This window comes from Coturnix japonica, chromosome 20 (assembly GCF_054131305.1).
Source record: "Coturnix japonica strain WE chromosome 20, WE-NBRP24, whole genome shotgun sequence".
NCBI classification, from domain to species: Eukaryota; Metazoa; Chordata; class Aves; order Galliformes; family Phasianidae; genus Coturnix; species Coturnix japonica.
The window spans coordinates 10650518-10671138 of record NC_140682.1 but is presented as its reverse complement, the minus strand read 5'-3'; the positions used below and the strand labels follow the sequence as shown (position 1 = coordinate 10671138).

Here is a 20621-nt window from a genome sequence, read left to right as displayed (position 1 = left end):
GTGGCAGGATTTGGCACTTGTGGGGTGGGAGGTGGAACTTGTGGGGCAGGAGGTCGAATTTGTGGCGTGGTAGGTGGCACTTGTGGGGCAGGAGCTGGCACTTGTGGGGAGGGATGTGGCACTTGTGGGGCAGGATTTGGCACTTGTGGGGCTGGAGGTGGCACTTGTGGGGCAGGAGGTGGATGATGTGGGGCTGGAGGTTGGCACTTGTGGAGCAGGAGGTAAAAGTTGCGGGGCAGGATTTGGCACTTGTGGGGCAGGATGTGGCACACGTTGGGCAGGAGTTGGCACTTGTATGGCGGGATGTTGAAGTTGTGGGGCGGGAGGTGGCATTTGTGGGGCTGGAACTGGCTCTTGTGGGGCAGGAGGTGAAAGTTGTAGGGCAGGAAATGGCACTTGTGGGGCAGGAGGTGGCACTTGTGGGGCAAGAAATGGCACTTGTGGGGCAGGAGTTGGCACTTGTGGGTCAGGTGGTGGCACTTATGGTGTGGGAGGTGGCACTTGTGGAATTGGAGTTGGCACTAGTGGGGCAGAAGGTGGAAGTTGTGGGGAAGTATTTGGCACTTGTGGGGCAAGAGGTGGCACTTGTGGGGCAGGAGGTGGCATTTGTGGAGCATGAGTTGACACTTGTGGGGCAGGAGGTGGCACTTGTGGGGCAGGAGGTGGTCCTTGTGGGACGAGAGGTGGCACTTGTTGGGCAGGAGGTGGCACTTGTGGGGCAGGAGGTGGGGGGGGCCTGGCACAGTTAGGGCCAGCTCAGGGCCCAGAGCAGAGGGGGAGCAGGCAGAGGCAGGGCCTTGGGGCCCAGGATGGAGGAGGACCAGGCACAGCTGGGGCCAGCTCAGGGCCCAGAGCAGAGGGGGACCAGGCACAGCTGAGGCCACTGCAGGGCCCAGGTGAGAGGGGAACCCAGCACAGTCGGGGCTGATTTGGGGCCTGGGCCGAAAGGGGGCCCGGCACAGCCAGGGCTTTGTGGCAGCGCTCAAACTCCAAAGTTCAGCCTTTAATCAGAACCTCAAATGGTAACTGTAGTGAAAGGCAGGAGCAGATACAGCTGCTTTACTCTGTTTTAATTTTCTTAGGAATGGTGAAGGACTCAAACTAATAAATAAAAACAGAATCTCTGAAAAAAAAAAAAACCCACAAAAACAAATCTGCACAACAACAACAAAACAACAAACCAAAGATCCCTTTCTGAAGAACAGGACTCACAAAATATTACTGTAGAGATTCTTTCCCTTCAACAGCCAGCTCTTAAATGAGATTAGGGAGGGCTGAAACCAGGCTCCACCCCCCCGTTTTTTGCACATATGAAATGCTTCCAGCTGTGCTCCACAGCAGAATATCTTTTAATGAAGATTAGAGCCAGTGAGGTAGAAGAATCCTTTTTTACTTCTTTTGCATTTGTGTTTGTTGACTGCAGTTCCAACCAGGTGGACTCACAGTGTCTTCCAAGTGACACCTGGAAGCAGGTACAGACTGGAGGTACAGCACCCTCAATCTCCAGGTGAGTAACAGCAGCCAAGGAGGCTTTTGGGCTCTGCAGGGTCCCTGTTCCTTGTGTGCAGGCACCTGAGAAAAAGAACTGGCTGGGGGCCTGCAGCAGGCTGTGGGGGCTCTGCATGGAACACAACTCCAGGCCACAGCCCCATCAGCTGCTGGGGCAGCAGCATCCCTATCAGCAGAGGATGATTCCAGTGGTGGACAGGGACGAAGGGAGGAGCCACACCTTGGTGTAGCTCTGCATCTGCTTTTCTCCTGCACATGTCCAGTTCTTTCCTCTATTGCACTTTCCATTTTCTGCCCTTCTTTCCTATCTGTATCCTTTCCACTCTTTTGCTGCTCTCGTGTAGTTGTCTGACCTGTGTCTGGTGTTCCCCTCTTCTGCTCTTTTACCGCTCTGGTCAGCATCCAGTGTCTGCACCACAGCTCTATGTTGGACTTTGTTTTGGGATGAAGGAAGGTACGCAGGGTATAGATTTGTTTACGGAAAGCTCTTGCGCTGTGCCCAAAAGGTGATGAAGAGAAGCCCTCAGGAAGCAGGACCACAAAGGCAGCTTGTTTTTCCAAAGGCCATAGCGTAAGCTCATGTGAAATGTGAATTTTTTTTATTTGTTATTTTCTATGTCTGTTTTCTTCTTCTTTTTTTTTTTTTCTTCCTATTTTCCCTTGCCTTTGCTTTGGTTTCTTTACTATTTAATTTAGATTCTTTGTTATTTCCTAAAATCCTGCAAGTTGTTGTTGTTGTTGTGTTTTTTCATCTATGCTTTGCTATTTTTCTTTTGATGTGCTGTATGAGAACTGTAGAATCACTGCCCAAGCCATTGATTATCACCAAGGGAAAGGGCCTGGTCAGTCCTGGTAGCACAAGTGAAGGCAATGCAGCTGAGAGACTGAAGGGTTGGAGCCTGGCTGTGCCTCTCTTACAGCTCATTTTTTAAGGGCTGACTGCCTCTGGGTGGGATCTCTTTCTGATGATTTCTCCTCTGTGGAGTTTGTTCTGTGCACTTCCATCCTCAGTGGTGGGTGAGCCATTCTTTCTTTTTTTTACTTTTGTGATATATTCCTGTTGCGCCTATCTTTCTGCTGTTACGTATGTTATGGATTTCCTTTTTTTTTTTTTTTTTTAATCTGTTTTGTGTGGTTGTTTTTTGTTGTTTGTATTGTTGTTGTTTTTTAACTTTGATTCCCTGGTCTTTGGCTTGCTTTTTTTTCTTCTTTATTTTTCTTTGTTTTGCTTTTTTCTTTTGCTGCATCATGATCTGCTTCACGGGTGTCATTTGCAAGAGACTGTAAATTCTCCTGGTTCGAACTGCAGTCAGCTTAATCAGATGCGTAAGAAATACATAAAAGCTGCTGAGGCCAGGCTGGTTTTCCATTTCTTTATAAACTGGGGTGCATCCACAGCAGCACTTATCTCCTGTTTTTGTTGTTGCTGTTGTTCAAGATAATTAAAGGATGCTACGTCTGTGTTTGTTGTCATCCTGCTTTCTTTTCTCTGTCTTGCAGGTCAGCTCGTGCTAGAAGTCGATGGTATCGCTGTATGAATCAAGGGCAGTTTAGGAGCAGCTGCTGATGGAAGAAACGAAGTCCAGGCTAATAAATGGAAGTATCTTCTGGTAAGGTGTCAAAGGTGGCAGTCATCATTAAAACCAAAGGGCTGGCTCATCCAAGTGCTTGCTGACTGATGCTTGGGAGTATCTCGTTCTCCAGCTGTATGATACGAAAGCTAAATATGCTGAGCCGTTACAGCTTGTGGTGAAGTTGTGATTGTGCTCCCAGATGTTTCCTTTAGTGGTAAATCATGTTTTGGCACTGTGGTAGTCCTATCTCTGGCATGATCAGGAGCCTGGAGCACCGTGTCTGGTTGCGAGCCTTGTGTGCCTGTTTCCATGAACCTTGCTTTCTTTCTCTCTTCAGAGTAAGGGCAGGGTGCTTCCTTGCTTTTGGTGGATTCATTCAGGAGGCTGTCAGAAGGCCAATTGCAGTGTTCATAACACGGAGGGACACAATGGGAATGGACTCTCGTTACCACCATGCAAAAGTGAGTTTCTTATGAGTGATATAATTTTGATTATTACTTCTGAGCAGTTGCAGTGTGATAGAGGATGTCACGAAACTATTTATTTGGGAGCACAGGGAAGAGTCATGAGAACCGAAAATGTAGTTTCTGTTTTGGCTGTCAAAATGGTGGAGTTTTTTTGGGAGGACAGTGTCTGGTCTTCCTGTTAGCAGGCCCCCTCTGAGAAATTGGGCTTTGCTTGCTGCTTTGCTGTGCCTACCTGCCTGCTCCCTGTGCTTGCTGTGTCTGATACCAGCGGTCATGGAACATGCTCCCTGAGGCTGTGGGCCTGGCCCTGAGCTGCTGCAGCTTAAAGGCCGTTTGAGTTTAGGTTGTCCTTCCTGGAGCATCGGGTTGGACTTGATAATCCTCGTGGTTCCTTTACAACTTGGGCTATTCTGTGGTTCTGTGGTCTTGGTGGTTTGCCTGGGAAATACCAGATGGTTTTATTCCCCCAATTTTTTATGGCATTTGAACTTGTTTCAATTCCAAATGTGGGAGAGGAGTTGGATAAGGGTAGGGTAAGGGTAAGGGTAGGTTGCTTTTTTCTTTTTCCTATTCTCCTAGGTATTTTCTGCCCATGCTGTGATAACTCTCTAACCAGAAATGTTCTTAATGCTCATGAAAAGGCTTTACTGGCAGCACACAATTTGACCATAGGACTGCTTGCTGGATTAATTTCTATGGATTGATTGTATGCTTTTTGAGATGGTATGTTCAGTTTATCTTTTGAAAGGCTGTCAGCTTTTGAGGTCGCTGAGGTGTCTTGCTTTATCAGTCTCTAGCAGCTTGCTGGAGCTTGAAGTAGTTGAATCGTCCCATACAGAGCTGTTAAATAAAACCTTATAATCACTTTGTTTGTCACCTTACTGCCCTTCTTGTCTCCCTAGAGCCCAGCTGTCTTCCTGGGATTGCTGAGCAGCTGCCTTTCGCTGTCTCCTGCCTATCAGATCAAAAACCAGTGGTGTAAAACTGAGTTGGAATTTGGTGGCGTAAGTCCTTGAGTATTCTTTATTTCTGTAAAAGGCGCTGGATGTCTCAAGATGGAAGTCCAGATACCTACCCAAGTGTATTACAGCAATCACAGAATTTCTATTTCAGAGACTTTTTCAAAGCCCTTCAGATGGAAAGGCAAAGGGAAGTGCAACTTTGGAGTAGTAAATGGTGCTTATTAAAATGTAAAGAGGTCTAATTGGTGTAAATGGACTCCAGTCACACTGGTGTATAGCTTTCTTTATGAGGGTACTCAGGAATTCTTCTGACAATGAGTGATACAGTCCCAGCTCCAGGTGCGTGCTCAGCTTGGAAATGCATGCACATAGCTTTTGCTTGGCCAGCTGCTTTGACTGCATTGCACTACATCATCTTGTCTTGATCTCTTTGCTCCCTCCATCAAAAGTTTTGCTCGGCCTAGACTCGTTGCAGATACTGACTGTGTTATTTTGATCCACATGAGATCAATACAGAAATGAATACAGAAAATTAAGTAGGGTTGTGCAGCACGAATTTGAACGTCTATGGAGACCACCCTTTGTGGGACTCAGACTTGCAGAACTAGCTCCTTGAAGAGAGGGGCTCCCAAGGTATTAACCCATATAAACCGTTGCTCTTCAGCATCTTCCTTCGTCAGTGACATAGATGATGGCAGGTTTGCAGACGATACAAACTGAGCAGTGCAGTCAATATATTGTAGGGGAGGGAAGCCAACCAGAGGGACCGGGACAGGCTGGAGAGGTTGCGGGCGTCCCTTTATTTTCCTTTGTTGTTTCCTTCTGGTTACAGGGAGGTGTCCGTCCCTTCTGCCACTGTGAAGTTGCTGTGGGGAATGAAACCGTCTGCAATTGTGGAAGGAGGGTCACTGCATGAGGAGGGGCTGCACATTCAGACATATGGAAGTTGATGGGAGTGTTTGCCTACAGATGTGTTCTCAATTTCAGTCCCCCAAACCAATGAATTTCTGTAGGAGGCTAGATGTGCTTTTACAGGCAAGATTCATTGACTTTAAAATGATACTGGTTTTGATGACGACGAGGGGGGCTGGGTGGTTGTACAGGGAAGACAATTGAATGCTGCCAGAGATCTGCGTTTATCAGGCAGGAAACAGTGGGCATTGGCCTCCCGTGAGCTGGGCTTGATACTGATCTACCGGGACTCTTCTGTCCTGGATATCTCCAGAGAACATTGTTCTAGCTGCTTGTAGTTGTAAGGCGTGGGAAAGGAAACAGTGGTAAAGAACTAAGAACCTGCAAGATAGTTTTGGATAGGGCGGTGGATGTAGTTTACCATGATTTCAGCAAGGCATCTGGTACTGTCTCCCAGGACATCCATATAACAAGCTGAGCAAGCGTGGGATAGATGAGTGGACAGAGAGGTGGGTTGAGAAGTGGCTGACTGGCAGAGCACAGAGAGACGTTGTTGGCAGTGCAGAATCCAGGTGGAGGCCTGTAACTAGCGGCGTCCCCCAGGGGTCAGTGCTGGGTCCGGTCTTGTTCAATATCTTCATCAACGACCTTGATGAGGAGATAGTGACCACCCTCAGCAAGTTTGTGATGACACGAAGTTGGGAGGACTGGCTGACACGCCTGAAGGCTGTGCTGCCATTCAGCAAGACCTGGACAGGCAGGAGAGCTGGGCAGTAAGAAACCGGATGAGGTTTAACAAAAGCAAGTGTAGAGTCTTGCACCTAGGGAGCAGTAATTGCATGCACCAGTACAGGCTGGGGGAAGAGCTGGTGGAGAGGAGCTCTGAAGAGAGGAACCTGGGTGTCCTGGTGGACGACAGATTGACCATGAGCCAGCAGTGTGCCCTTGTAGCCAAAAAAGCCGATGGAATACTGGGGTGTATTACAAAGAGCATGGACAGCAGGTCAAGGTGGCACTTGTGGGGAGGAAAATGGAGGTTGTGGGGCAGGGGGTGGTGACTGTGGGGCAGGGGGTGGCACTTGTGAAGCAGGAGGTGGCACTTGTGGGGTAGGATGTGGAAGTTCTTGGGCAGGAAATGGCACTTGTGGAACAGGAGGTGGCATTTGTGGGTCAGGAGGTGGAAGTTGTGAGGTGGGAGGTAAAAGTTGGGGGAAGGAGGAGGCACGTGTGGGGCAGGAGGTGGAAGTTGTGGGGCGGGAGGTGGAAGTTGTAAGGCGGGAAATAGCACTTGTGGGGCAGGAGGTGGCACTTGAGGGGCAGGAGGTGGAAGATGTGGGGCAGGAATTGGCATTGCAGTGCGGGATGTGGAACTGGTGGGGCAGGAGATGGCACTTGTGGGGCTGGTGCTGGCACTTGTGGAGCGAGAGGTGCAAGTTGTGGGGCAGGTTGTGGAAGTTGTGGGGCAGGAGTTGGCACTTGTGGTGAGGGAGGTGGCACATGTGGAGCAGGAGGTGGCACTTGTGGGCCGGGAGGTGGATGATGTGGGGCAGGAGGTGGCACTTGTGGGGTGGGAGCTGGTACTAGTGGGGTGGGAGGTGGCACTTGTGGAGCAGGATGTGGATGATGTGGGGCTGGTTGTGGCACTTGTGGGGCTGGAGGTTGAAGTTGTGGGTCGGGAGGTGGCATTTGTAAAACAGGAGGTTGCACTTGTGGGGCAGGAGGTGGAACTTGTGGGGGGTGGATGGGAGGAGGTGGCACTTGTGGGGCAGGAGGTGGCACTTGTGGGGCAGGAGGTGGCACTTGTGGGGCAGGAGGTGGCACTTGTGGGGTGGGAGGTGGCACTTGTGGGGCAGGAGGTTGCACTTGTGGGTCATGAGGAGGAACTTGGGCAGTTAATGACACTTGTGGGGCGGGAGGTGGATGATTTGGGGCGGGAGGTGGCAGTTGTGTGGCAAAATGTGGCACTTGTGGGGCATGAACTGGCACTTTGGGGCATGAACTGGCACTTGTGGGGCAGAAATTGGCACTTGTGGGGCAGGAGGTGGATGATGTGGGGCAGGAGTTGGCACTTGTTGGGTGGGAGGTGGATGATGTGGGGCAGGAGGTGGCAATTGAGGAGCAGGAGGTGGATGTTGCGGGTCAGGGTTTGGCACTTGTGGGGCAAGAGGTTGAATTTGTGGGGTGGTAGGTGGCTAATGTGGGGCAGGAAATGGCACTTGTGGGGCAGGAAATGGCACCTGTGGGGAAGGAGTTGGAACCTGTGGGGTAAGAAATGGCACTTGTTGGGCAGGAGGTGGCACTTGTGGGGCAGGTGGTGGCACTTGTGGGGCGGGAGGTGGCACTTGTGAAACGTGAGCTGGCAATTGTGAAGCATGAGCTGGCACTTTTGGGGCAGGAATTGGCACTTGTGGGGCGGGTAGTGGCACTTCTGGGGCAGGATGTGGAAGTTGTGAAGCGGGAGATGGCAGTTGTGGGGTGGGAGGTGGCACTTGTGGGGCAGGAAGTGGAATTTGTTGGGTGGTAGGTAGAACTTGTGGGGCAGGAGTTGGCACTTGTGGGGCAGGATGTGGCACACATTGGGCAGGAGTTGGCACTTGTTTGACGGGAGGTTGAAGTTGTGGGGCAGGTGGTGGCTCTTGTGGGGCAGGAAATGGCACCTGTGGGGCAGGAGTTTGGACCTGTGGTTTAAGAAACGGCATTTGTTTGCAGGAGGTGGCACTTGTGGGGCAGGAGTTTGGACCTGTGGTTTAAGAAATGGCATTTGTTTGCAGGAGGTGGTACTTGTGGGGCAGGTGGTGGTACCTGTGGGGTGGGGGTGTAACTTGTGGGGCAGGAGGTGGTGATAGAGGGACGGGAGGTGGCATTTTATGGCGGGAGGTGGCACTTGTATGGCAGGATGTGGAAGTTGTGAAGCGGGAGGTGGCACTTGTGTGGCGGGAGGTGGAATTTGTTTGGTGGTAGGTGGAACTTGTGGGGCAGGATGTGGCACACGTTGGGAAAGAGTTGGCACTTGTGTGGCGGGAGGTTGAAGTTGTGGGGCCAGAGGTGGCACTTGTGGGGCAGGAGGTGGAATTTGTGGGGTGGTATGCACCAGATGTGGGGCAGGAAATGGCACTTGTGGGGCAGGAGTTGGTAAATGTGGGACAGGAGGTGGTACTAGTGGGGCAGGAAATGGCACCTGTGGGGCAGGAGTTGGAACCTGTGGGGTAAGAAATGGCACTTGTTGGGCAGGAGGTGACACTTGTGGAGCGGGAGGTGGTAAATGTTGGGCGGGAGGTGGCACTTGTTAGACGAGAGTTGGAACTTGTGGGGCAGGAGGTGGCACTTGTGGAAATGGAGATGGCACTAGTGGGGCAGGTAGTGGCACTTGTGGGGCGGGATATGGAACTTATGGGGCAGGAGTTGACGCTTTTGGGGCAGGAGGCGGAAGTTGTGGGGCTGGACATGGCACTTGTGGGGCGGGAGTTGGATGATGTGGAGCAGCAGCTGGCACTTGTGGGGAAGGAGGTGGCACTTGTGGGGCAAAAGGTGGAAATTATGGGACGTTACGTGGAAGTTGTGGGGCGGGAGGTGGCTCTTTTGAGGCAGGAAGTGGCACTTGTGGGCCAGGAGATGGAAGTTGTAGGGCGGGAGGTGGCACTTGTGGGGTGGGAGGTGGCACTTGTGGGGCAGGAGGTGGAAGTTGTGGAGCGGGAGGTGGCATTTGTGGGGTGAAATGTGGCACTTGTGGGGCAGGAGGTTGCACTTGTGGGGCAGGAGGTGGCACTTGTTGGGCGGAAATTGGAACTTGTTGGGAGGGAAGAGGTACTTGTGGGGCAGGAAGTGGCTCTTGTCGGGCAGGAGCTGGCACTTGTGGGGCAGGAGGTTGCACTTGTGTGTCAGGAGGAGGAAGCTGGGCGGTCAGTGACACTTGTGGGGCAGGAGGTGGATTATTTTGGGGGGAAGGTGGCAGTGGTGTGGCAAAATGTGGCACTTGTGGGGCAGGAGCTGGCACTTCAGGGGAATGAGCTGGCACTTGTAGGGCAGGAATTGGCACTTGTGGTGCAGGGGGTGGTCGTTGTGGGGCAGGAGGATGTCTTTGTCGGACAGGAGGTGGCACATGTGAGCAGGAAGTGGATGATGTGGGGCAGGAGCTGGCACTTGTGAAGCATGAGCTGGAACTTGTGGGGCAGGAATTGGCACTTCTGGGGCAGGAGGTGGAAGTTGCAGGGCTGGATTTGGCATTTGTGGGGCAGGAGGTGGCACCTGTTGGGCAAGAGGTGGCACTTGTGGGGCAGGTGCTGGTACTTGTGGGGCAGGAATTGGCACTTGAGGGGCAGGAGGTGGCACTTGTGGGGCAGGAGGTGGTGATAGAGGGACGGGAGGTGGCATTTTATGGCGGGAGGTGGCACTTGTATGGCAGGATGTGGAAGTTGTGAAGCGGGAGGTGGCACTTGTGTGGCGGGAGGTGGAATTTGTTTGGTGGTAGGTGGAACTTGTGGGGCAGGATGTGGCACACGTTGGGAAAGAGTTGGCACTTGTGTGGCGGGAGGTTGAAGTTGTGGGGCCAGAGGTGGCACTTGTGGGGCAGGAGGTGGAATTTGTGGGGTGGTATGCACCAGATGTGGGGCAGGAAATGGCACTTGTGGGGCAGGAGTTGGTAAATGTGGGACAGGAGGTGGTACTAGTGGGGCAGGAAATGGCACTTGTGGGGCAGGAGTTGGAACCTGTGGGGTAAGAAATGGCACTTGTTGGGCAGGAGGTGACACTTGTGGAGCGGGAGGTGGTAAATGTTGGGCGGGAGGTGGCACTTGTTAGACGAGAGTTGGAACTTGTGGGGCAGGAGGTGGCACTTGTGGAAATGGAGATGGCACTAGTGGGGCAGGTAGTGGCACTTGTGGGGCGGGATATGGAACTTATGGGGCAGGAGTTGACGCTTTTGGGGCAGGAGGCGGAAGTTGTGGGGCTGGACATGGCACTTGTGGGGCGGGAGTTGGATGATGTGGAGCAGCAGCTGGCACTTGTGGGGAAGGAGGTGGCACTTGTGGGGCAAAAGGTGGAAATTATGGGACGTTACGTGGAAGTTGTGGGGCGGGAGGTGGCTCTTTTGAGGCAGGAAGTGGCACTTGTGGGCCAGGAGATGGAAGTTGTAGGGCGGGAGGTGGCACTTGTGGGGTGGGAGGTGGCACTTGTGGGGCAGGAGGTGGAAGTTGTGGAGCGGGAGGTGGCATTTGTGGGGTGAAATGTGGCACTTGTGGGGCAGGAGGTTGCACTTGTGGGGCAGGAGGTGGCACTTGTGGGGCGGAAATTGGAACTTGTTGGGAGGGAAGAGGTACTTGTGGGGCAGGAAGTGGCTCTTGTCGGGCAGGAGCTGGCACTTGTGGGGCAGGAGGTTGCACTTGTGTGTCAGGAGGAGGAAGCTGGGCGGTCAGTGACACTTGTGGGGCAGGAGGTGGATTATTTTGGGGGGAAGGTGGCAGTGGTGTGGCAAAATGTGGCACTTGTGGGGCAGGAGCTGGCACTTCAGGGGAATGAGCTGGCACTTGTAGGGCAGGAATTGGCACTTGTGGTGCAGGGGGTGGTCGTTGTGGGGCAGGAGGATGTCTTTGTCGGACAGGAGGTGGCACATGTGAGCAGGAAGTGGATGATGTGGGGCAGGAGCTGGCACTTGTGAAGCATGAGCTGGAACTTGTGGGGCAGGAATTGGCACTTCTGGGGCAGGAGGTGGAAGTTGCAGGGCTGGATTTGGCATTTGTGGGGCAGGAGGTGGCACCTGTTGGGCAAGAGGTGGCACTTGTGGGGCAGGTGCTGGTACTTGTGGGGCAGGAATTGGCACTTGAGGGGCAGGAGGTGGCACTTGTGGGGCAAGAGGTGGCACTTGTGGGGCATGAGGTGGCAATTGTGGGGCAGGAATTGGCACTTGTGGGGCAGGAGGTAGATGATGTGGGGCAGGGGGCTGTCTTTGTGGGGTTGGAGGTGGCACTTGTGGGGCAGGAAGTTGATGATGTGGGGCAGGAGCTGGCACCTGTTGGGCAAGAGGTGGGACTTGTGGGGCAGGAGGTGGCTCTTGTGGGGAAGGAGGTGGCACTTGTATGGCAGGAATTGAAACTTGTGGGGTGGGATGGGGTACCTGTGGGGCAGGAGGTGGCACTTGTGGGGCAGGATGTGGCGCTTGTGGGGCAGGAGCTGGCACTTGTGGGGCAGGTGTTGGCACTTGTTGGGCAGGAGGTGGAAGTTGCAGGGCAGGATTTGGCATTTGTGGGGCGGGAGGTGGCACTTGTGGAACAAGTATTGTCACTTGTGGGGGAGGAGGTGGATGATGTGGGGCAGGAGGTGGTACCTGTTGGGCAAGAGGTGGCACTTGTGGGGCAGGTGCTGGCACTTGTGGGGCATGAGCTGGCAATAGTGGGGCAGGAATTGGCACTTGTGGGGCAGGAGGTGGATGATGTGGGGCAGGAGGCTGTCTTTGTGGGGTTGGAGGTGGCACTTGTGGGGCAGGAAGTTGATGATGTGGGGCAGGAGCTGGCACTTGTGAAGCATGAGCTGGCACTTGTGGGGCAGGAGCTGGACTTGATGGGTGACAGGTGGCACTTGTGGGGCGGGAGGTGGCACTTGTGGGGCAGGTGTTGGCACTTGTGGGTCAGGTGTTGGCACTTGTGGGACAGGAGGTGGAAGTTGTAGGGCAGTAGGTTGCACTTGTGCGTGGGAGGTGGATGTTGTGGGGCAGGAAATGGCACCTGTGGGGCAGGAGGTGGCGCTTTTGGGGGAGGTGGTGGCATTTGTTGGGCGAGAGGTGAAACTTATGGGGCAGGAGGTGGCACTTGTAGGTCAAGAGGTGGAACTTGTAGGGCAGGAGGTGGCACTTGAAGGGCAGGAGGTGGCACTTGTGGGGCAGGAGGTGGCACTTGTAGGGCAGGAGGTGGCACTTGTGGGGCAGGAGGTGGCACCTGTGGGGAAGGAGTTGGCACTTGTATGGCAGGAATTGAAACTTGTGGGGTGGGATGGGGTACCTGTGGTGAAGGAAGTGGCTCCTGTGGGGCAGGAGCTGGCACTTGTGGGGCATGAACTGGCACTTGTGGGGCAGGAATTGGCACTTGTGGGCAGGAAGTGGATGATGTGGTGCAGGAGCTGGCACTTGTGAAGCATGAGCTGGCACATGTGGGGCAGAACTTGGCACTTGTTGGGCAGGAGGTTGAAGTTGTGGTTCAGGATGTAGCACTTGTGGGGCAGGAGCTGTAAATTGTCTGGCGAGATATGGCACTTGTGGGGCAGGAGGTTGCACTAGTTTGGCAGGAGGTGGCACTTGTGGGGCGGGATGTGGCACTTGTTGGGCGGGAGGTGGAACTTATGGGGCGTTACGTGGAAGTTGTGGGGCGGGAGGTGGCTCTTTTGAGGTAGGAGGTGGCACTTGTGGGCCAAGAGATGGAAGTTGTGGAGCGGGAGGTGGCATTTGTGGGGCGAAAGGTGGCATTTGTGGGGCAGGAGGTTGTACTTGTGGGGCAGGAGGGGGCACTTGTGGGGCAGGAGGTTGCACTTGTGGGTCAGGAGGAGGAAGTTGGGCGGTCAGTAACACTTGTGGGGCAGGAGGTGGATTATTTGGGGGGGAGGTGGCAGTGGTGTGGCAAAATGTGGCACTTGTGGGGCAGGAGCTGGCACTTCAGGGGAATGAGCTGGCACTTGTAGGGCAGGAGGTGGTCGTTGTGGGGCAGGAGGTGGCACTTGTGGGCAGGAGGTGGCACTTGTGGGGCAGAAGGTGGATGATGTGGGGCATGAACTGGCACTTGTGGGGCATGAACTGGCACTTGTGGGGCAGGAATTGGCACTTGTTGGGTGGGAGGTGGACGATGTGGGGCAGGAGATGGCCCTTGTGGAGCAGGAGGTGGAAGTTGCAGGGCAGGAGGTGGCATTTGTGGGGTGGGAGGTGGCACTTGTGGGGCAGGAGTTGGAATTTGTGTGGTGGTAGGTGGAAAATGTGGGGCAGGAGGTGGTCTTTGTGGGGCAGGAAATGGTCTTTGTGGGGCAGGAGCTGGCACATGTGGGGCATGAGCTGGCACTTGTGGGGCAGGAATTGGCACTTGTGGGGCAGGAGGTGGATGATGTGGGGCAGGAGGCTGTCTTTGTGGGGTTGGAGGTGGCACTTGTGGGGCAGGAAGTTGATGATGTGGGGCATGAGCTGGCATTTGTGAAGCATGAGCTGGCACTTGTGAAGCAGGAATTGGCACTTGTAAGGCAGGAGGTAGCACTTGTGGGGCGGGATGTGGCACTTGTGGGATGCGAGGTGGCACTTGTGGGGCAAAAATTGGCACTTGTGGGTCAGGTGGTGGTACTTCTGGGGCAGGATCGGGCACTTGTGGGGCAGGATGTGGAAGCAGTGGGATGGGAGGTGGAAGTTATGGGGTGGGAGGTGGAAGTTGTGGGGTAAGAATTGGCAATTGTGGGGCAGAGGGTGGCACTTGTACGGCAGGAGGTGGCACTTGTGGGACAGGACGTGGCAATTGGGAAGGACGTGGCACTTGTGGGGTGGGAGGTGGCACTTGTGGGGCAGGAGGTGGCACTTGTGGGGCAAGGGGTCAATTCTTGTGGAACTGGAGGTGGCACTTGTGGGCCTGGAGGTTGCACTTGTGAGGCGGGAGGTGGAAGTTGTGGGGCGGGTGGTGGCAGTTGTGGGGCTGGAGGTATCACTTGTGCGGCAGGAAGTGGCACTTGTGGAGCAGAAGGTGGCACTTGTGGGGAAGAGGTGACACTTGAGGGGCAGGAGCTGGCACTTGTGGGGCAGAAGTTGGCACTTGTGGGTCGGGAGGTGGCACTTGTGGGGCAGGAGGTGGCACTTGTGGTGCGGGAGGTGGAACTTGTGGGGCGGGAGGTGGCACTTGTGGGTCAGGAGTTGGATTTGTGGGGCGGGTTGTGGCACTTGTGGGGCGGAGGTGGCACTTGTGGGGTGTGAGGTGGAAGTTGTGGGGCGGCAGGTGGCAATTGTGGGTCAGGAGGAGGCATTTGTGAGGCAGGAGGTGGATGATGTGGGGCAGGAGGTGGCACTTGTGGGGAAGTAGGTAGCACTTGTGGGGCAGGAGGAGGCACTTGTGTGGCAGGAGGAGGCACTTGTTGGGCAGGAGGAGGCACTTGTGGGGCAGGAGGAGGCACTTGTGGGGCAGGAGGAGTCACTTGTGGGGCAGGAGGTGGCACTTGTGGGGCAGGAGGAGGCACTTGTGGGGCAGGAGGAGGCCGTTGTTGGGCGGGAAGTGGAAGTTGTGGGGTGGGAGGTGGCACTTGTGGGGCTGGATGTGGAAGTTGTGTGGCAGGATTTGACACTTCTGGGGCTGCAGGTGGCACTTGTGGGGTGGGTGGTAGAACTTGTGGGGGGTGAGGTGTAACTTGTGGAGCGGGAGGTGACAACTGTGGGACAGGAGGAGGCACTTGTGGGTCGGGAGGTGGCACTTTTAAGGCGGGAGGTGGCAGTTGTGGGGCGGGAGGTGGAAGTTGTGCGGCACGATTTAGCACTTGTGTGGCTGGAGGCGGCACTTGTGGGGCGGGAGGTGGCACTTGTGGGGCGGGAAATGGAACTTGTGGGGCAGCACGTGGCACTAGTTGAGCAGGAGGTGGAAATTGTGGGGCGGGAGGTGAATGATATGAGGCAGGAGGTAGCGGTTGTGGGGCAGGAGGTGGCACTTATGGGGCAGGAGATGGTATTTGTTGTGCAGTAGGTGGCACTTGTGGAGTGGGAGATGGAAGTTGTGGGGCAGGAGGTGACACTTGTGGGGCGGTTGGTGGATGATGTGGGGCAGGAGTTGGCACTTGTGGGGTAAGGGTTGGCACTTGTGGGGTGGGAGGAGGCACTTGTGGGGCGGGGGGTGGCAATTGCTGGGTGGGAAGTGGCAGTTGTGGGGCAGTAGGTTGAAGGTTTGGGGCAGGAGGTGGCACTTTTGGGGTGGAAGGTAAGAAGATTTGGGGTGTGACGTGGAATTAGTGGGGCGGGAGGTGGCACTTGTGGGGCGGGAGGTGGCACTTGTGTGGCAGGAGTTGGCACTTGTGGGGCAGGAGCCGGCACTTGTGGGGCAGGACGCGACAAATGTGGTGCAGGAAATGGTACTTGTGGGGCAGGAGTTGGCACTTGTGGATCAGGTGGTGGCACATGTGGGGCGGGGGTCGATGTTGTGGGGCAAGAGGTGTAACTTGTGGGGCAGGAGGTGGCCATAGAGGGGCGGGAGGTGGCACTTGTGGGGCAGGACGTGGCACTTGTGGAGCGGGAGGGGGCACTTGTGGGTCCTGAGGTGGCACTTGTAGGGCGGGAGGTGGAAGTTGTGAGGCAGGGGGTGGCACTTGTAAGGCAGGAGGTAGAACTTGTGGGGCAGGAGTTGGCACTTGTGGGGCGCGAGTTGGCACTTGTGGGGCAGGTAGTTGCATTAGTGGGGCAGGAGTTGGCACTTGTGGGTCAGGTGGGGCACTTGTGGGGCGGGATGTGGAAGTTGTGGGGCGGAAGGTGGCACTTGTGGGGCGGAAGTTGACACTTGTGGGGCAGGATGCGGCACTTGAGTGTGGGAGGTGTCACTTGTGGGGCGGGAGGTGGCACTTGTAGTGGGGGGTGGCACTTGTGAGGCATGAGGTGGCACTTGTGGGGCAGGATGTGGCACTTGTGCGTGGGAGGTGGAGTTTGTGGAGAGGAAGGTGGCGCTTGTGGGGCGGGAGGTGGCACTTGTGGGGAGGAGGTGGAACTGGTGGGGCGGGAGGTGGAAGTTGTGATGCAGGAGGTGGTAAATGTGGGGCGGGAGGTGGAAGTTGTGATGCAGGAGGTGGTACATGTGGGGCGGGAGGTGTAAGTTGTGATGCAGGAGGTGGTACATGTGGGGCGGGAGGTGTAAGTTGTGATGCAGGAGGTGGTACATGTGGGGCGGGAGGTGTAAGTTGTGATGCAGGAGGTGGTACATGTGGGGCGGGAGGTGGAAGTTGTGATGCAGGAGGTGGTACATGTGGGGCGGGAGGTGGAAGTTGTGATGCAGGAGGTGGTACATGTGGGGCGGGAGGTGGAAGTTGTGATGCAGGAGGTGGTACATGTGGGGCGGGAGGTGGAAGTTGTGATGCTGGAGGTGGTACATGTGGGGCGGGAGGTGGAAGTTGTGATGCAGGAGGTGGTACATGTGGGGCGGGAGGTGGAAGTTGTGATGCAGGAGGTGGTACATGTGGGGCGGGAGGTGGAAGTTGTGATGCTGGAGGTGGTACATGTGGGGCGGGAGGTGGAAGTTGTGATGCAGGAGGTGGTACATGTGGGGCGGGAGGTGGAAGTTGTGATGCAGGAGGTGGTACATGTGGGGCGGGATGTGGCACTCGTGAGCAGGGAGGTGGCACTTGTGGAACTTGTAGCAGGTGTAACTTGTCGGGCAGGAGGCGGCTCTTGTGGGGCTGGAGATTTATGTTGTGGGTCAGGAGGTGGCACTTGTGGGGCAGGAGGTGGATGATGAGGGGCAGGAGCTGGCACTTGTGAAGCATGAGCTGGCACTTGTGGGGCAGGAGCTGGCACTTGTGGAGCAAGAGCTGGCACTTGGGGGGCAGGAATTGGCACTTGTGGGGCAGGAGGTGGCACTTGTTGCATGGGAGGTGGACGATGTGGGGCAGGAGTTGACACTTGTGGGGCAGGATGTGGCGCACGTTGCCAGGAGTCGGCACTTGTGTGGCGGGATGTTGAAGTTGTGGGGCGGGAGGTGGCACTTGTGGAACAGGTATTGTCACTTTTGGGGGAGGAGGTGGATGATGTAGGGCAGGAGGTGGCACTTGTGGGGTAGGAGGTGGCACCTGTGGGGCAAGAGGTGGCACTTGTGGGGCATGAGCTGGCACTTGTGGGGCAGGAAGTTGATGATGTGGGGCATGAGCTGGCATTTGTGAAGCATGAGCTGGCACTTGTGAAGCAGGAATTGGCACTTTTGGGGCAGGAGGTGGAACTTGTGGGGTGGTAGGTGAAACTTGTAAGGCAGGAGTTGGCACATGTGGGGGGGGAAATGGCACTTGTGGGGCAGGAAATGGCACCAGTGGGGTAGGATTTGGAACCTGTGGGGTAAGAAATGGCACTTGTTGGGCAGGAGGTGGCACTTGTGGGGCATGAACTGGCACTTGTGGGGCAGGAAGTGGATGACGTAGTGCAGGAGCTGGCACTTGTGAAGCATGGGCTGGCACATGTGGGGCAGGAATTGGCACTTGTGGGGCAGGAGGTGGCACTTGTGGGGCAGGAGGTGGCACTTGTGGGGCAGGAGGTTGCACTTGTGGGGCAGGAGCTGGCTCTTCAGAGGAATGAGCTGGCACTTGTAGGGCAGGAATTGGAACTTGTGGGGTGGGAGGTGGAAATTGTGGGGTAAGGGGTGGCAGTTGCGGGGCTGGAGGCGGCACTTGTGGGGCAGTGTGTGGCACTTGAGGGGCGGGAGGTGGCACTTGTGGGGCGGGAAATGGAACTTGTGGGGCAGAACGTGGCACTAGTTGAGCAGGAGGTGGAAATTGTGGGGCGGGAGGTGAATGATATGAGGCAGGAGGTAGCGGTTGTGGGGCAGGAGGTGGCACTTATGGGGCAGGAGATGGTATTTGTTGTGCAGTAGGTGGCACTTGTGGAGTGGGAGATGGAAGTTGTGGGGCAGGAGGTGGCAATTGTGGGCCGGGAGCTGGCACTATTGGGGCGGGAGCTGAAAGTTGTGGGTCTGGAGGTGGCACTTGTGGGGCGGTAAGGGTTGGCACTTGTGGGGTGGGAGGAGGCACTTGTGGGGCAGGGGGTGGCAATTGCTGGGTGGGAAGTGGCAGTTGTGGGGCAGTAGGGTTGAAGGTTTGGGGCAGGAGGTGGCACTTGTGGGGTGGAAGGTAAGAAGATTTGGGGTGTGACGTGGAAGTAGTGGGGCAAGAGGTGGCACTTGTGGGGCGGGAGGTGGCACTTGTTGGGCAGGAGTTGGCACTTGTGTGGCTGGAGGTTGAAGTTGTGGGGCGAGAGGTAACACTTGTGGGGCAGGAGCCGGCACTTGTGGGGCAGGAGCCGGCACTTGTGGGGCAGGACGCTACGAATGTGGTGCAGGAAATGGCACTTGTGGGGCAGGAGTTGGCACTTGTGGGTCAGGTGGTGGCACATGTGGGGCGGGGGTCGACGTTGTGGGGCAAGAGGTGTAACTTGTGGGGCAAGAGGTGTAACTTGTGGCTATAGAGGTGCAGGAAATGGCACTTGTGGGGCAGGAGTTGGCACATGTGAGATAGGAGGTGGCACTTGTGGGGCAGAAGGTGGAAGTTGCAGGGCAGGATTTGGCATTTGTGGGGCGGGAGGTGGCACTTGTGGAACAAGTATTGTCACTTGTGGGGGAGGAGGTGGATGATGTGGGGCAGGAGGTGGTCTTTGTGGGGCAGGAGGTGGATGATGTGGGGCAGGAGGCTGTCTTTGTAGGGCAGGAGCTGGCACTTGTGAAGCATGAGCTGGCACTTGTGGGGCAGGAGCTGGACTTGCAGGGTGACAGGTGGCACTTGTGGGGCAGGAGGTGGCACTTGTGGGGCAGGAGGTGGCACTTGTGGGGCAGGTGTTGGCACTTGCGGGGCAGGTGTTGGCACTTGTGGGGCAGGAGGTGGAAGTTGTGGGGCGGTAGGTTGCACTTGTGCGTGGGAGGTGGATGTTGTGGGGCAGGAAATGGCACCTGTGGGGCAGGAAGTGGCGCTTTTGGGGGAGGTGGTGGCATTTGTTGGGCGAGAGGTGAAACTTATGGGGCAGGAGGTGGCACTTGTAGGTCAAGAGGTGGAACTTGTTGGGCAGGAGGTGACACTTGTGGGGCAGGAGGTGTCAGTTGTTTGGCGGGAGGTGGCATTTGTCGGTCGGGAGGTGGCACTTGTGGGGCAGGAGGTGTCAGTTGTTTGGCAGGAGGTGGCACTTGTGGGGCAGGAGGTGGCATTTGTGGGGCAGGAGGTGGCACTTGTGGGGAAGGAGGTGGCACTTGTGGGGAAGGAGGTGGCACTTGTATGGAAGGAATTGAAACTTGTGGGGTGGGATGGGGTATCTGTGGTGAAGGAAGTGGCTCTTGTGGGGCAGGAGCTGGCACTTGTGGGGCATGAACTGGCACTTGTGGGGCATGAACTGGCACTTGTGGGCAGGAAGTGGATGATGTGGTGCAGGAGCTGGCACATGTGGGGCAGGAATTGGCACTTGTGGGGCAGGAGGTTGAAGTTGTGGTTCAGGATGTAGCACTTGTGGGGCAGGAGCTGTAAATTGTCTGGCGAGATATGGCACTTGTGGGGCAGGAGGTTGCACTAGTTTGGAAGGAGGTGGCACTTGTGGGGCGGGATGTTGAAGTTGTTGGGCGGGAGGTGGCACTTGTGGGGCTGGAAGTGGCAGTTGTAGGGCTGGAGGTGGCACTTGTGGAATTGGAGTTGGCACTAGTGGGGCAGAAGGTGGAAGTTGTGGGGAAGTATTTGGCACTTGTGGGGCAAGAGGTGGAACTTGTGGAGCAGGAGGTGGCATTTGTGGAGCATGAGTTGACACTTGTGGGGCGGGAGGTGGCACTTGTGGGGCAGGAGGTGGAAGTTGTGGAGCGGGAGGTGGCATTTGTGGGGCGAAAGGTGGCATTTGTGGGGCAGGAGGTTGCACTTGTGGGGCAGGAGTTTGCACTTGTGGGGCAGGAGGTGGCACTTGTGGGGCGGAAATTGGAACTTGTTGGGAGGGAAGAGGTACTTGTGGGGCAGGAAGTGGCTCTTGTTGGGCAGGAGCTGGCACTTGTGGGGCAAGAGCTGGCACTTGAGGGGAATGAGCTGGCATTTGTGGTGCAGGGGGTGGATGATGTGGGGCAGGAGGTGGTCGTTGTGGGGCAGGAGGTGGCACTTGTGGGGCAGGGGGTGGATGATGTGGGGCAGGAGGTGGCACTTGTGGGGCAGGAGGTTGAAGTTGTGGTTCAGGATGTAGCACTTGTGGGGCAGGAGCTGTAAATTGTCTGGCAAGATATGGCACTTGTAGGGCAGGAGGTTGCACTAGTTTGGAAGGAGGTGGCACTTGTGGGGCGGGATATGGCACTTGTTGGGCGAGAGGTGGCACTTGTGGGGCAGAAGGTGGATGATGTGGGGCAGGAGCTGGCAATTGTGAAGCATGAGCTGTCACTTTTGGGGCAGGAACTGTCAGTTGTGCGGCAGGAGGTGGCACTTGTGGGACAGGACGTGGCACTTGTGGGGTGGGAGGTGGCACTTGTGGGGCAGGAGTTGGCACTTGTGGGGCAGGAGGAGGCTGT

General features: G+C 55.8%; 1 long non-coding RNA gene across 2 annotated transcripts; it reads left to right on the top strand.

The window, feature by feature from the left end:
• The first annotated feature begins 764 nt into the window (after positions 1–764).
• LOC107307586 (uncharacterized) lies at positions 765–5875 on the top strand. 2 transcript variants are annotated; one of them, XR_014936047.1, is made up of 6 exons: positions 765–896; positions 1424–1507; positions 3010–3119; positions 3421–3544; positions 4453–4554; positions 5345–5875. It is a non-coding gene; the product is annotated as an uncharacterized LOC107307586 (long non-coding RNA). The 2 variants fall into 2 exon arrangements; XR_014936046.1 differs by having other exon boundaries at positions 4453–5875.
• The last annotated feature ends 14746 nt before the right edge of the window (positions 5876–20621 follow it).